Here is a 16,379-nt window from a genome sequence, read left to right as displayed (position 1 = left end):
ACACCGTCTCAAGACTAAATCAGGAAGAAGTCAAATCCCTGAATAGAACAATAACAAATTCTAAAATTGATGCAGTAATTAATAGCCTACCAACCAAAAAAAAATCCCAGGACCAGATGGATTCACAGCTGAATTCTACCCAAGGTACCAAGAGGATTTGGTACCATTCCTTCTGAAACTATTCCAAAGAATAGAAAAAGGACTCCTTCCTAAGTCATTTTATGAGGCCAGCATCATTCTCATACCAAAACCTGTTAGAGACACAACAATAAAAGAAAATTTCAGGCCAATATCCCCAATGAACATCAATGTAAAAATCCTCAATAAAATACTGGCAATCTGAATTGAGCCACACATCAAAAAGCTTATCCACCATGATCCCTCAGATGCAAGCCTGGTTCAACATATGCAAATCAATCAACATAATCCATCACACAAACAGAATCCAATGACAAAAACCACATGATTATCTCAATAGATGCAGAAAAGGCCTTTAATAAAATTCAACATCCCTTCATGCTAAAAACTCTCAATAATCTAGGTATTGATGGAACATATCTCAAAATAATAAGAGCTATTTATGACAAACATGCAGCCAATATCATACTGATGGGCAAAACTGGAAGCATTCTCTTTGGAAACTGGCACAAGACAAGGATGCCCTCTCTCACCACTCCTATTCAACACAGTATTGGAAGCTCTGGCCACAGCAATCAGGCAAGAGAAAGAAATAAAGGGTATTCAAATAAGAAGAGAAGAAGTCAGTTGTCTCTGTTTGCAGAGGACATGATTGTAGATTTAGAAAACCCCATTGTCTCAGCCCAAAATCTCCTTAAGCTGATATGAAACTTCAGCAGCCTCAGGATACAAAATGAATATGCAAAAATCACAAGCATTCCTATACACCAATAATAGACAAAGAGCCAAATCATGAGTGAACTCCCATTCACAATTGCTACGAAGAGAAAAAAATTCCTAGGAATACAACTTACAAGGCATGTAAAGGAACTCTTCAAGGAGAACTACAAACCACTGTTCAAGGAAATAAGAGAAGACGCAAACAAATGGAAAAACATTCCATGCTCATGGATAGGAAGAATCAATATCATGAAAATGGCCATACTGTACAAAGTAATTTATAGATTCAATGCTATTCCCATCAAGCTACTATTGACGTTCTTCACAGAATTAGGCAAAACTACTTTAAATTTCATAGGAAACCAAAAAAGAGCCTGTCTAGCAAAGACGATCCTAAGCAAAGAGAACAAAGCTGGAGGCATTATGCTACCTAACTTTAAACTAAACTACAAGGCTACAGTAACCAAAACAGCATGGTACTGGTGTGCCAAAATAGATATATAGACCAATGGAACAGAACAGAGGCCTCAGAAATAACACCACACATCTACAACCATCTGATCTTTGACAAACCTGACAAAAGCAAACAACGGGGAAAGGATTCCCTATTTAATATGTGGTGTTGGGGAAACTGGCTAGCCATATGCAGAAAACTGAAACTAAACCCCTTCCTTACACCTTATACAAAAATTAACTCAAGATGGATTAAAGACTTAAACATAAGACCTAGAATCATAAAAACCCTAGAAGAAAACCTGGTCAATACCATTAAGGACATAGGTATGGGCAAAGACTTTGTGACTAAAATACCAAAAACAATGGGAACAAAAGCCAAAATTAACAAATGGGATCTAAAGAGCTTTTGCACAGCAAAAGAAACTGTCATCAGAGTGAACAGGCAACCTACAGAATGGGAGAACATTTTTGCAGTCTATCCATCTGACAAAGGGCTAATAGGCAGAATCCACAAAGAACTTAAATATACAAGAAAAAACAACAACAACTGCCTCAAAAAGTGGATAAAGGACATGAACAGACACTTCTCAAAAGAAGACATTTATGCAGCCCACAAACATATGAAAAAAAGCTCATTATCACTGGTCATTAGATAAATGCAAATCAAAACCACAATGAGGTACCATCTCACACCAGTTAGAATGGCGATCATTAAAAAGTCAGGAAACAACAGATGCTGGAGAGGATGTGGAGAAATAGAAACACTTTTACACTATTAATGGGAGTGTAAATTAGTTCGACCATTGTGGAAGACAGTCTGTTGATTCCTTAAGTATCTAGAACCAGAAATATCATTCGACCCAGCAATCCCATTACAGGGTATATACCCAAGGGATTATAAACTATTCTATTATAAAGACACATGCACACCTATGTTTATTGCAGCACTATTCACAATAGGAAAGACTTGGAACCAACCCAAATGCCCATCAATGACAGACTGGATAAAGAAAATGTGGCACATATACACCATGGAATACTATGCGGCCATAAAAATGGATGAGTTTATGTCCTTTGCAGGGACATGGATGAAGCCAGAAACCATCATTCTCAGCAAACTAAGACAGGAAGAGAAAACCAAACGCCGCATGTTCTCACTCACAAGTGGCTACTGAACAATGAGAACACATGGATACAGGGAGGGGAACATCACATACTGGGGCCTGTCAGAGGATGGGGGGCTAGGGGAGGGATAGCATTAGGAGAAATACCTAATGTAGATGATGGGTTGATGGGTGCAGCAAACCACCATGGCATGTGTGTATCCATGTAACAAACCTGCACGTTCTGCCCATGTATCCCAGAACTTAAAGTATAATAAAAAATAAACAAATAAAAAGCAAAGAAATGAATGGAAGAATAAATTATTGATGGTTGCAAGGGAAATTTGTAACTCAATTAGTATTTTATACTCAACTTCATCTCCCACGCCAAGGCACTGATTTCATTACAAAGCCGATCAGACCACAAGGCACATGTGGCCACAATGGATCTGGTCAATTACCAAGATGAGGGAAACTGTAAATTGTTGGTCGCTTCTTGCTGGCACTCTTGGTGCGGTCATGCTTTGTACCTTTCTCCCTCAGCTTCAGAGCACACCTGGCTTCCTTTTATTAATCAAGGTCTGTAGCAGCTGTGAAAAATGCTGCCGATTTGATGCTGAAGAGAATGTAAAGAAATCCCTGCCTGGGGCCTGGTCTAGTTTCTCTCAAAGATTAGAAGTAGAAAAATCAATGCCATGGTCATTTATCCCATTGGTGAGCCAACTCTTCTGTCTTTGGACACCCAGGAGGCCAAATACAGCTTATACAGCCTAGATAGGCACTCACATCTGTGTACTCCTGTGTATACACACATGCATACGTACACCCAGACACACATCTCAGGGTGCCCACACTTGGTACACCCCACAGGCACACACCCTCACATACACACACAGTGACTCTGTTCTGCCATTTTGTCTCAGACTTGCCGGGGGTGGACTTTTCTCCTCTGGGCTTTTCCCTTTGAACAAAGCATTCTCATTCAGAAACTACCCAGCTCTAGGGAAATAATCTTCAGATTAGTTTGTCTGCCTGCCAGAAACACCAGACTATGCTCAATAAAGAGCAATACATCATTTCAGGAAACGCCGGGGATCTTGGGTGCTCTGGGGCTCCAGGGAAACTACTACTGCAGAGTTCTGGAGCCCTCATCACTGACGCCTGCAGCTGTCAGGGAAAGGGTGTGTGTGTGTGTGTGTGTGTGTGTGTGTGTGTCCCTCCACAACTTCCCACTTGAAAGCTGGGTTCCCACAAGCAAATTGCTTAACTGCCCTGTTCCTCAGTTTCCCCATTTGTAAGCTCTAGGTAATAATGGTACTCCCCCTCGATGTGGTTACTAGAACGAATTAAGATCATGAATGTGTCTAGTTTAATAGAGTGCCCAGCAGGTAGTAAGTGCTCTATAAATGTTGAATGCTGGTGTGGCTGTTATTCCTAGTTCCACCCTCATCTACCTCCCAACTATTAAGGAACACACACGCGCGCACACACACACACACACACACACTCCTGTCTTAAACAGGTAGTGCTCAAAATCTGGCCTTGCATTTGGGTGGCTCTTTTCTCCATGGTTTTCAAAGCACCTTGATATCTGTTTCCTCATTTAAGCCTCATAAAACCTTGTGGGGTGGCAAGACTGGAATTATTGGTCCCATTTTAAAATGTTTATCGATTTAGGGGCCATTTCTAAAATGAAGGAAAGAGAGATGCACAAAGGTCACAATACACACCTGTAAAGAGTCATTGTAGTATTTGTAAATACACACACACCCAGAAACCTAGCGCCCAGGAGTTGAGGAGGGGAGGTGAAGATGGTGCTTTGTGACACGTGACCATGTGCAGCCATTAAGAAATCACATCTACAAGTTTTTAACGAACCAGAGAGATGCCCCATCTGTAACTATGGTGAAAAGAGGAGGACACCAAGCCGAATGCACAGGAAGAGCAGCGCAACACAATCAGGGAAAGGAAATAAGCTAGGACACTAACAGCTGGCCCCAAGGGAAACTGTACTTGCCTGATTTGTTTCCTTTACACTTTTGTTTTCTGCCAAAGTTTTCAGGACTGGACTGTATTATTTTTATAACTAAATGAGAGAAATGAGAAATATGCTTTTTGTGGAGTCCTGATGAGGGAAAGGGACTCAGGCTGGTGGGACCAGGGAAAGCAAAAGGAGAAAGCAGATGAGCTACAAGTCTGCCTTCCTTCGTGGTCCAGGATGCAGCCCTCCCGCGCAAATAAATAACTCACCATCCTCCTGCGCCCAGCTGTCACCAGACACCTGCAGGCGAGCTCACTGCACCCTTCCTGTCATGGTGCTGCCCCAGCCCCCTTCAGCACACCGCGTCAGCACCATCCTAGAAAATCTCCAGCCAGCCTGTGTTTCTTTGCAGCTGGCTTCTCTCACGCAGGCTGCCCGCTGCCTCCTTGCAACGTATTTTCCTACTGTCTCCAATAAATCGGCCTTTGTTCACCTACAACTGTCTTGGTAAATTATTTTACCCCCCCCCCACCCCCCACTACTGGCCAAGAGAGTTGTCAGTTCCCTGCAACACTTTTGTGTTACAGTAACTTCCCTAAGCGTATATACGGCTTGGCTGGCAGCAGAGGCGGTGTCCAAGTTCACTGGCAATGAAAGGGCTGTTGGCGCTTCCCACCTCCTCCCTGCCACCACAGCAGCCGTTGGCACCAACACACCAGGAAAAGGACAAATCACCAATTACTGTATTTTCAAGACCTTCTGCCAAGCCCTGTATCTAGACTTGACACTGGTACCCACTCTCTCCGTGTTACCCTCTGAGACAGAAGAGAAGCCATTCTGCCCTCTTTCACCAGGAAATTCTAATTCACGGTGATATTACACCAATAAGAAGTAATGATGATGACAGGCAGCATTTACTGAGCATCTGCTATGAGCCAGGCCCTTCCAACGTACTCTCTTACTTTATTCTCTTGGCCATCCTGTAATACAGGGATTATCCTACTTAATAGAAGAGAAAATGGAGGCTTCGGAAGGGAAATTACTCACCAAGGTGACCTCACTGGTCGCTAACAGAGTTAAGACATACAGCGGGCCTGTCTGACCCAGGCCCATGTTCTCCACCTGTGTCATGGGCTAGGTGGTGGTGGAAGGTGGTGGGGAAGGGGATAGTGGGACAGGGAGAGGCATGTCCAGGAACCAGCATCAATGCCAGACCCTGCTGACTGCTGTCCAATGGTACGCTGGGGCGAGTGTCCCTCGGATACCTGCTTAGGCTGCTGCTTCAGCGGGACTTTGCCATTAGAAAGAAATCAGTGATGACTTCATGACAGCAATTAACTCCTCCAAGACCTGAAGACCTCAGGGTGGCTGCCTTATGCCTTCCCTTCCTCCCAGTGCTGGGGTGAGGATGCCCGGGAGCCAGAGATGGGGAAGGAAGGCTTACAGGTCACACAACTTCACAGGGTCCTGGGAATCACGGCTCCTGGCTCTCAGACTAGTGCTGTCCGTGTTGACTCTAATGCAGAAATGAGCTTATGCTCCATTACCCATCTGTTCATTCAGTAAGTCTTTGTTGAGCACCTGCTGAGTTCCAGGCACTGTTCTAATGAGCAGCACCTGCAAGATCCCTGCCCTTTTGGGACCCGCTTTCCAGTAGAGCAAGGCAGGTGACAAGTAAACAATAGTTAGAAAATATCATTTCAGGCTGTTAAGTTCCATAAAGAAAATAAAACAGAATTGCACCTGTGATTAGCGGACTCTTGGCCCCTAATGGAATTAGATCTACATCCTGATCCCCAGAGCATGTGAATATATATGAGCAAGGGGGAATTAAGGTCTCAAATGAAATTAGAGTTGCCTATCAGCTGACCTTAAAATAGGGAGAGGAACCTGGATTATCCAAGTCGACCCAGTGTCATCACTGGGTCTTTAAACGTAGAAGAGGGAAGCAGAAAAAAGAGGGAGATAGAAGGAAGGAAGAATTGTCATGGAGATCCAACGTTGCTGGCTTTGAAGATGGAAGAAGGGGCTATGAGCCAAGGAATGGAGGTGGTCTCTAGACACCAGAAAAGACAAACAATGGATTTTCCTCTGGAGTCTCCAGAAACGAATGCAAGCCTGCCAACACCCTGATTCCAGCCCAGTGAGACCCGTATCAAGCCCTCCAGCGCTGTTAGATACACACCTGTGTTGTTAAGCCGCTGGTCTAGGTTTGTTTGTTACCGCAGCGCCTCAGAGTGCCCCTCCTCAAAGAGGCTTCCCTGACCACCTGCCGAGGAAAGTTCTCCTGGACTCACTTTCATGGGTTCTTCATAGAACATCTCAATTTTAAACGATTTGCTTGTGAAGGAGTTTGGGAAGTGACATTCCCAAAATACGCCACTTTGAGACTTGAAACTGAGGTCCCTTGGGAAACAGCACTGCAGGTCCCTGCAGGCAGGGGCTGTCTGAGTTTTCCTTTTCTGTCTAAAGACAGATTCTCCAAGAGGGAACACAGCGCCCAGGAATCTCCTCCCAGGGAATCTCATCAGCTGAGAGGACTGGCTTGTTTCAGAGTCTGAAGGTGCATTCTACGTCCAGTCTATAATTACAGGCTGCTGTCACTTGTCCTTCTGAGGGCTCACTCCTCTTTCCCAGAAATCATTTCCTCTCCCCTACAGTGCTGATACCCCACCCCTCTCTCCCCTGTGAAGAGGGTATACAGGCTTCTAAATCTCACTGGGTCTGGGCAATTCCCTTTTCTTTCCTGGGTTGCCCGCATGCATGTGACAAATGTCTGTCCCTTTTCTCCTGTTATTCTCCCCGCTGTTGGTTTAATTCCTGGCCAGCCAAGGAAGTTAGAAGGGTAGAGAAAGCCATTTTTATTCCCCTACATTCGTGTGCTTATTGATGTTGGAAGTGAGGGTCAGGAGGCCCCCCCTGAGGTGACACGGCAGCAGGTCAGGTCTGAACAAGACCCAGGCACCAGTCATGGGCAGAACTGTCCTGTCAGAGGAAGGGATAGCAAGAGGCGAGGAGATGGGACAGAGGACAGGGCCAGTGTTAAAGTCCGTCAGGCTGCAGGAAAACACTGCCTGGCCCCGGGGTATATCCAGAGGGGGCCCATGTGCCTACTTGGGGATAGGCAGGCAGAACAGCAGGACTGGTGCCACCCCGGGCACCTCACTGCACCACTCCCTGCTCTTCCCTGGCACCAGCTCCCTGGGTATGCATCTTTATTTCCTGACCAGCTGCTGGACCCCATGCCCCTGAATATTACTTCCAAGGGGGCCACACAGCCTACGGAAACATTCAGCGTCAACAAACAAGGGAAGTCGCCAGGATCCTGTGTGCCAGGGACCGAGGCAAGAACTCCTCCTAAGAGGAAGGAATTTGGGAAGGAGACCAGGATTTGTGACAAAGCCTGGGGGTGCTGGATCGAGAGACGGGGAGGCTGAGCCTCTCTCAGTGCACTTTGGGTCCTAAGGAGAGAGAAGGGAGACAAAGGCTGTGTTCACCTCTTCACTGAAAGTCTGCCACTGACCGGCCCTTCTTTCCTTTCTCCCTCTTTCCCTTTCTCCACACCCCACCCCCTCCAGCTTTAACCTCTAATTCAGTGTGCCGCAACCCAAATCCAGAAACTTTTCCCAAACCACTTTCTCTTCCCCATCTTCCTTGCTCTTGACCAAGGGGTCCCCCTTTTCCGTCATCCAAGCTCAGTATCTTGCAGTGGCCTTTGACCTCCTCCTTCTTTCCTGTCACCTAGTTTCTTGCCTGGGTTCCCCTCTTCCCAGTCAGTTCCTCCAGCACCCCCAACTCTAGTCCAGAGCCTCAGAGCAGGTGACCAGCAGCTGCAATTCCTCCTCTACCAGCCCTGCAGCTCCCAGAGTCTGGGGAGGTTGTCGGCACAGGGTTGGGTTTTTTCTAAGGTTCTTTGGCTGTTTTCAAAGGCGGATTATGGTATCTTACTCCTGATTAAGTTGCTTGAATCCCCACCCAAACCTCCCTTGCCACGGCTTGGATAGGTCTGCGGGAAGGGAGCAGGCATGGCCCTTCTCCCCAGGCTCCAGACAGGCTCTAGGTCACTCCTCAGTCAGGCAAGACTTTAGACTCATTTCCTCCCCCGCGAGCACTTAGATCAAACTTCTTCCTTGTGAGATTGTTTAACAGGACAGGGAGAGTTGATCGCAAACTTCCTCGAATGAGGACAGAGCCTGAGCAGGGCGGGAGCAGCTGGCCCGCTGGTGGCCCACAACACCCCATCTCACCCTCTGGGTCTGCTGCATCTACCCCTCCAGCAACTGGGAGGTAGGACTCTTGGCAGCTGGCCCAGGGTGGCGGTTGGCTGCATCAGGGACTCACGGCACCGGCTGGACCACCTCACCTTCTCCACCGAAGCAGCAAAGTGGGAGCCTCGAGCCTTCAGGTACGTTTCCCCCAGAATGGAAAAGGCTATGCCTCCAGGTACACACCATTGAGAGAGGGGGAAATGGAGGTGGGGGGTGGGAAATAAGGAGTGAAAGAGCCTGAGACAGAAGGATGAAAGGAAAGAAAGAAGTAAACCACATAATCCAAGCGATTACTGAGATCAGACTCAGGAAAGCAAATAGATTTCATCTGAGGCACCAAGCCTAATCAATTGAAATCAGCCTGTGATAAGAAGGATTCTGGGGCTGGGTTTGGGCTCAGGGCAAAAGCCTGCTGTGATTGATTAGCTGTGTCTACCACAGGTACAAAAAGGAGTTGTGGGGCACGCCAGCCAGGGGTTTGATAACCCACACTGCAGGGGTTTTCCTTAAGCACAGGGGTCTCTTGACATTTATTCTTTCATTCACTCATCAATTCATTCACAAAAACACGTTCTGATGATCAACAATGGGCCACACAAATATTTGAAAAAGAAAGAAAGAAGAAGGGAGTGTTGTTCTTTGGCCCCAAATCTCACTTTTCTCATAAGGTAATGTTCTGAAAAGAAGGTGTATGGACCTGAGAGATTTTCTAGCTATGTAATGATGAGCTGGTCCCTGTCACTAAGACTCAGTTTCTTCATCTGTAAAATGGGAGAGAGAGTCTGAATATCCCCTATCATTCCCTGTAGTTCTCATTGTCTAGGCAACTATGATAATAATCGCTGAAGTATATAAAATAACATGTATGATGTTCTAAGTGCTCCCCATGTAATAACGCATTTAATCTTCCTATCACCCCTACAAGGAGAACACCATCATTAGTCCCATGTTGCAGATGGGGAACAAAGGCATTGAGAGATTTAATAACTTGCCCGGGCAATCTGGCTGCAAAGCACATGCTTCTGCCCACTATGCCACACTGACTCTACCCTGCAGTGGGTTCTAAGTCCATGGCTGGAAGTGGGTGGCCTGGGTACAGGAGTGTCCTCCCTGATGAGTCATCCCGTGAACATTAATTGAGCAGTTCCGCGTGTCAGGTAAACAAGACACAATGATTAACGAGATGAGGTATCATATATGCTTCTAACCAGAAAGAAAAGACTTGCACAGATAGTCATTTTCAAAACAGTTTTGACATACGCCATGGAGATAGCCTGGGAATCAGGGCAGACTTCTCCCAGGAGATTAAGTTTGCTAAGGAATGCTGGGTCCTTCGGGAGTGAAGGGCAAGGGAGGGAAAGTTTGGGTCAGTGGAGAATCTCTGAGAAGGGGGGATAGGAGGAAAGAAAGAGGAAGGCAGGATGGCTCAGGCAGGTGAGAGATAGTAGCTGGCAGTGGGAAGTGAGGTCAGGGAGGCGGTCGTGCCCAGGTCCGTGCAGGCTGGGGAGGAATCTGCCATTGCTCAGCATCTGCCCAAGTCTGCACATATGCCTGTCTGCCCTCGTGCACCTGGAGGTTTAGGGGCTTCTGTCATCGTGTGCACAGCTCTTCCTGAGTTCAACTCCATATTTGCATGCAGACCCTGCTGTTTCCCATAGGAACTCCATTCCCATAGGAATGTTGAAGCCTCCAGAGCCAGGGGCCCTAACTTCCTCACTGGCACTTCCCTGGGGTGGGGGAAGGCTTAAAGTCATCATTTGCCAACATTTTCTGGTGCTGGGGCAGCCACTTCTCCTTGGAGAAGACCCACCTGACTAGTATTGGCAGGCCTGATACGACTTCAGGTAGGCAGCCAAGAGCCTACCTGGGGGACTGGCAGCCCCTGCCCAGCCTGCAGAGGCTGGGTGCCCTGGAGAAGGGCAGACACTTCCTACAGTTGGTGCCAATTCCCTGCTTCTGGAAGCTCAGAGATTTGCTCCCCCAAGCACATGGCCGGGGAGACAAAGATGTAGAGGTTGTGGGGAGAGCAACCCCGCTTTGGTGTTTGAATCCAGGTCTGCGCTTTTTCAGCCGTGTGATCTTAGGGAAGCTGCCTATCTTATGGGCTTATCTGAGCCTCCCTTATCTCAAAAGAATGCAGACTTAAACAAATTCCTTGGGATTTGATAGTGAATTTTGAAAAAGACAGTGTGTGCAAAGCACCTACCATGATGCTTGCCACATAGTAGGTGCACAATAAAGGACAGTGCTGTTGTCCAAGCTGTGCACCTCCTACATGCCGGGTGCTCTTTGTGGAACTGGGCGTTCAGAAATGATTAGACACTGTCCCAGGAAGTTCAAAGCCTAGTGGATAAATTAGTCACATCAGCTATTGAGAGTAAAGGGAGTCAGGGATGGCGCTATACAAGACAGGTGAACAAGTTCTATGTGATCAGTACAAACAGCAGTCCAATAATGGGCAATGCATATGGAGAGTTGACTATGTCTATAAAATGGTGCTGAGTGCTGTCCATGGATCAGCTGGTTTAAATACGATAACTTTGCATGGGAGGTCTTCTCATCTCCATTTTGCAGATGAACTACTGAGGCCTAAGGAGGTGAGGTAACCTGCCTAGGGTGGCAAGGCTGTAAGTGGTAGAGAGAAGCTTTATGCTCAGCTCCAGGATCCATGCTGCTGGCCACCACACTCTGCTGCCCCTCCCACATGTACACACATTGCAGAGAGAGTGATCCAGGCCTGCACAGGCCGCAGAAGGGGGACTTCATAAAGAGGCCACATTCCACAAAGTATGGGATTCCTCTGGCAAGGAGAGGTGAAGGCAGCCCTGGTGGAGAAAGCCCCATGAGCTGAGGCATGGAGCCAGGAGCTAGGAGTCACCCAGCAGGGCCAGGGAGAGGCTGAGAGCCAGGCACAAGGCCAAAGCCTTGGATTGTTCTGCAGGTGCAAATGGCTCTGTGTTGGAGGAATATTCTGGTGAAACGTCAGGAGCAATGTGGCTTCTGGTATGGAAGCCATCGGGAAGGAGGCTGTTGCTGAAGACAGAGAAAAAGCCAAGAGTGGTCCTGATTCTTTAGGCCCCATGAGGACTGAAGTGTCCAAACCTCAGGAGGGTGGGAATGTAATCCAAATCTTTTTTGCAGATGTAACTGTAGTTTGAAATGGGAAAATCATGTATCAGATAGGACTCTTCTGTATGCAAATGACAGAAACCAACTCAAACCAGACCAATAAATAAAGGACGTGTATTTACATACACAGCAGAAAAGTCCAGAGGTAATTCTGACTTCAAGAAGGCAGATGTAGGGGCTCAAATGACATCCCTAGCTCTGTGTGTCTGTCTCTGGTAGCCTTTTCTCCATGCTGTTCTATGCTCAGACAGCCTGTCCTCATGTGGTCCCAAAGATATACATAACATCTCCAGCCAGCCACTCCAGCCGAAAGGCAGCTCCTCACTCCTGGAAAGTCCTTCAAAAGTGCTGGGAGGAGACTGGGCATGGTGGCTCACACCTGTAATCTCAGCACTTCAGGAGGCCGAGGCAGGCAGATCACTTGAGCTCAGGAGTTTGAGACCAGCCTGGTCAACATGGTGAAACCCTGTCCCTACTAAAACTACAATAATTAGCTGGGCATGGTAGCAGGTGCCTGTAGTCCCAGCTACTTGGTACACTAAGACAGGAGAATCGTTTGAGCCTGGGAGGCGGAGGTTGCAGGGAGCTGAGATTGCCACTGCACTCCAGCCTGGGGAACAAGGAAACAGACAAACATTCCATCTCAAAAACAAACAAACAGAAAGTACTAGGAAGGCTCTGGTCTTCTTGGCTTGGGCCACCTGCCCATGTCTGACCCCATCTCTGCAACCCAGAGATACAGCACACACATCTGCTAGGCTAGGACCACAGGGTCACTCCTGGAGCCAGAAAAGGGGGTCACCCCCACCAACTGCATAGGAGGGAGGGGTTGATTTCCAAAGGAAAATTGGGATGGTCAGCAAAAGAAGGGGGAACAGATGTCGACCACCCCCTGACTCCAACCGTCCCTACTTCATTAAACTACAGCTAGCAAAGTCACAGATGGCAGTACCACATAAGTCATTCTACTTATGTGACACTAGACCAGCCACTTACCTCTCTAAAGCTCTTCCTCACTGGTAAATGGAGTTAAGAAAAAGAATCTGCCAATAAGACTGGTGGAAAAATTAAATGAAAAGACACAGGGCTTAATACTGGCAGAATACTAATAATACTTATTAGAATTATTATTGTGATTATTGTTAAGATTATCACTTCTTCAGTGAGATCTCCTGATCCCATCCCTCCCCAGGCAAGACTTATCCCCTAATGGCTTCCCAAGCCACTGCTGACTTGGTTGTAGAGGCTGCCACGTTGCATAATTAAAGAGGTCAAGACCCAGCTGTCTCAGACGGAAATAAATAAATTACCCACTGGGCGGGAGGTGAATGTCTTCATGCTTCATGCTTGATTCCGACAGGCCAGCAGCAGGCCTGCAGGCCCAGAGGGTGAACCCAGATACTCCACGCAGCCCCACCCGATCCAGTTAGCCCTCTCTGGAGACGCACACCCAGGATCTCAGTGAAGGGAAATTCTGGGGCGGGCACAAGCTGGCCTCTGGGGCTAATGGACCTGAAGATGTCCAGTATCCTGAGATTTCTCCCATCCCCTCAGACACTGAAGGGAAGGGAAAGGGCTGCGTTCCTGTCCAGACAGCTTCCTCTCTTTCCAGCTGCCCTGCTGGGACCTGGAGGAACCCATTTTCCAAGTGGAGGACACCCTCTTCTTCAGCCTTTTCTGCCTCTTTGAGAAGGGCGACGGAGGGTGCAAGGGGTGTCTCCAAAGGAGAGCGCGAGAACGCCGGCTTGATTAGCAACTGTTGCTATGGCACACTTCCTCTGTGCCAGGCGCTGGGTTTTGGGTGCATTCTGGCCTTTAATCTTCACTGAATTAGAGATGGTGATGGCCATGTGAAAGGAAGCTGAGGCTGAGAGAGGACTGTGTCCACAATCCCATGGCAGGATCTAGATAGGCACCAAAGCCCTCACTCTTAGGACCATGTTATCGAGACTCCCAATTTCCAGGCCATACGAGGCCTCTGCAAGGTCTAAGGGTGCAAATGTGACTGGAGTGGCCACTTAATAAGGGTGACCTAGGTGCCAGGTACTGAGCATGGCACCTTTGGGGGATGATCTGTCAGGTGAACGGAAGGAAAGTCTCCCTGGAACCTCTCTGAGGACAGGGGAGAGGTGGCTGACCCCTGCTGAGTGAGCAGAGCTCATGGAGCCACCCCGCTGAGGGGCGTACTGGCGGGTGAGAGGCATGGGCGTGGAAGAACAGACTCTTAGAAACTCACTCTTATCCCATGGGAGCCTCCCCTCTCCACCACCTTCACTGAGCCAAGGCCAGGCAGGCTGAAGCTCAGCAAAGGGAACACCTGAGGCTCGGGTCCACCTGGAGCTAAAAGAGACCACACAGGCCACACCTAGGGAAGAGGTGGGCAAACAACAGCCCACAGATCAAATGCAGCCAGCCATATGTTTTTATAAATAAAGTTTTATTGGAACACAGTCACGTTTATTCACTTACATATTGTCTGTGGCTGCTTTCCTCCTACAAAGGCAGAGTTGAGTAGTTGTAACAGAACACGTGGCCTGCCAAGCCCAAAATACTTATTACCTGATCCTTTGCAAGTTGTGCTTGAGTTGGGCAAAGTGGTTAAGAATATGGTCTCCTGACACATATCGCCTGGGTTTATTTCTGGAATCTTTTCTATCTCTGACTTTCACCAGCTATGAGATGTGACCCTGTGCCTCAGTTTCCCCTACTTCTTCATTGTGCTGCTGTAAGATTAAGTTAAAATAGGTCAGAGTCTCAGGGCAATATCTGGCATGTGGCATTTGCTGCGTCATTCTGGGAAGCACCCCAGGAACTTGGGGAGTAAAACCCCTCAGAATCCTGCCCCTTTTCATATCTTCTTGCATTTCCTGCCAAACAGCTCTGACTGGCCCAATAATTCTACCACTGGCCAGAGCTGGAGAAAACCATTAACACCAATAAATAAGACGAAAACAGGGCATAATGGGAATAACGGGCTTATTTCCTTCCAAAATAAATGTCGCTAGAACAAACTGTTCAAACCACCAGTCTTATTGTTTATGGATTTATTCGCTGTTTATCTCCCCCTCTGTATGGGTGACATGATCAATAGTTGCCCATAAATTCTGGGCGTTTACAAGAAGGACCATTTAGAGGATGAAAGGGAACCTCTGGTTACTTTGATTACTTCACACAGGCCTGGGCCACAATTGCGGATGGGTTTTGGGGGTGATGGGTGGCTCACATCAAGGGGCAACTGGGTCTGGGCAGAGCTGCACACCCCCTGGTGCAGGGCAGGATGCATGGTGGTGCCCTGGCTCACGTGCATGCATGCCTACATGTGTGCCTGTGTGTCTGTTAATATGCCAGTCACTTCCAGTCTCTGTGTCTCTGTTTTTTTTTTTTTTTTTTTTTTCATTCTGTTTGTCTCTCTACCTCAGTCTTGTCTTGTTCTTGTGGGGTCTGTCTTCCTCAGACCCTGTCACTACGTCTGTGGAGTTTCCATCTTCCACACTCGTGCACGCAGAATTCGCTCTGCAATGAATCCTTGCTCAAGCAGTGTTGCTGGTAGAGATGAGCGGAACAGAAAGAAGTCCATGGAAGAACAGATAGAACCCCTCTTCCCCTGGTGACCACACTCTTGTCTGCAGAATTTCTCCAGATAATGAGGAAAATAGCCAGACCCGAATTTCCAGAAAAGGCTGGTTGGGTTCTAAAGTCTGAGCATGTCTTCTGGGCAGACTTCTACTTTGGAGAAAAATGTTAAGAATGAGATGAAAAAAAGTCATTTAGAGAGAGGGAAAAGCATCTACTGTAGCTTTTTACCTCCCAGTTTTCTTTCCCAAATGGAAATCCACTTCCTTCCTTCCAACAACATTTACTGCACACCTACTATGTGCCTTGGTGGTAGCATCTGGCCTTGGATGAAGAAGGCCTTCCAAAGCCACTGCCTGGAGGGGAAGCTGGCCTCAACATCAGCACTGACTGTGAAGGCTAACAAGATGCCTTCACAGAGAGCTTCACAGAAAGCCAGGGAAAGGCCAGGAGCCAGGATTTAAGCAGGAAAAAAAGCCACTTACTTCTCCACCACGGTGCACCGCTCCACCCTCCCAGCTTGGAGAGACAGCCTCCCTTTCTCTGTTCACCCTGGCTCTCGGACAGGTCATGGTTGAGATGAAAGGCTCTGTGTACAGAGGGCCGCAGGCAACAGGAAGAGCTGACATCCCTGCTTCTGTAGGGCCTTTAAGAAATGTCACAGACCAGCAGACTGTGATGGCGTTTTGGGTCTGCAGAAAGAACAAACATCCGTATAGGAATCCTGCCCTGGAGGTGCGCTAGCGAGAAGCAGCAGAGTGAATGGGGCCTGTCAACAGAGAAGAGACAGGTGGATGCTGCCAGGCAGGCAAACCCCCTTCCGGGACAGGTAGATAGCATCACCTTCCTTTCACAAAGGAGGAAATCGAAGCTGGAGAGATGTGCGAAAAAATACACAACTAGTAAGTGGCTAATCCAGGTCTGTCTGATCCAAACATCCACCCTCTTTTCCCAATACCACAGCCTTTCACTGCCTGATGATTTTAAGACCAAGATCCCATGCACTGCCCC

At 47.7% G+C, this 16,379-nt stretch overlaps 1 protein-coding gene across 1 annotated transcript in view; it reads left to right on the top strand.

The window, feature by feature from the left end:
* The first annotated feature begins 8,426 nt into the window (after positions 1–8,426).
* The window catches only part of FAM3D (FAM3 metabolism regulating signaling molecule D), a 32,513-nt gene continuing 24,560 nt past the window's right edge, over positions 8,427–16,379 (top strand). Inside the window, exon 1 of the mRNA XM_074404458.1 lies at positions 8,427–8,803. The gene's annotated coding sequence lies outside the window, so the exon portion shown is untranslated. The remainder of the gene's footprint in view (positions 8,804–16,379) is intronic.

Source organism: Saimiri boliviensis, chromosome 8, assembly GCF_048565385.1.
Source record: "Saimiri boliviensis isolate mSaiBol1 chromosome 8, mSaiBol1.pri, whole genome shotgun sequence".
In the NCBI taxonomy this organism is placed as follows: Eukaryota; Metazoa; Chordata; class Mammalia; order Primates; family Cebidae; genus Saimiri; species Saimiri boliviensis.
Note: the sequence above shows the minus strand (reverse complement) of the source record. Positions and strands in the feature narration are given on the sequence as shown.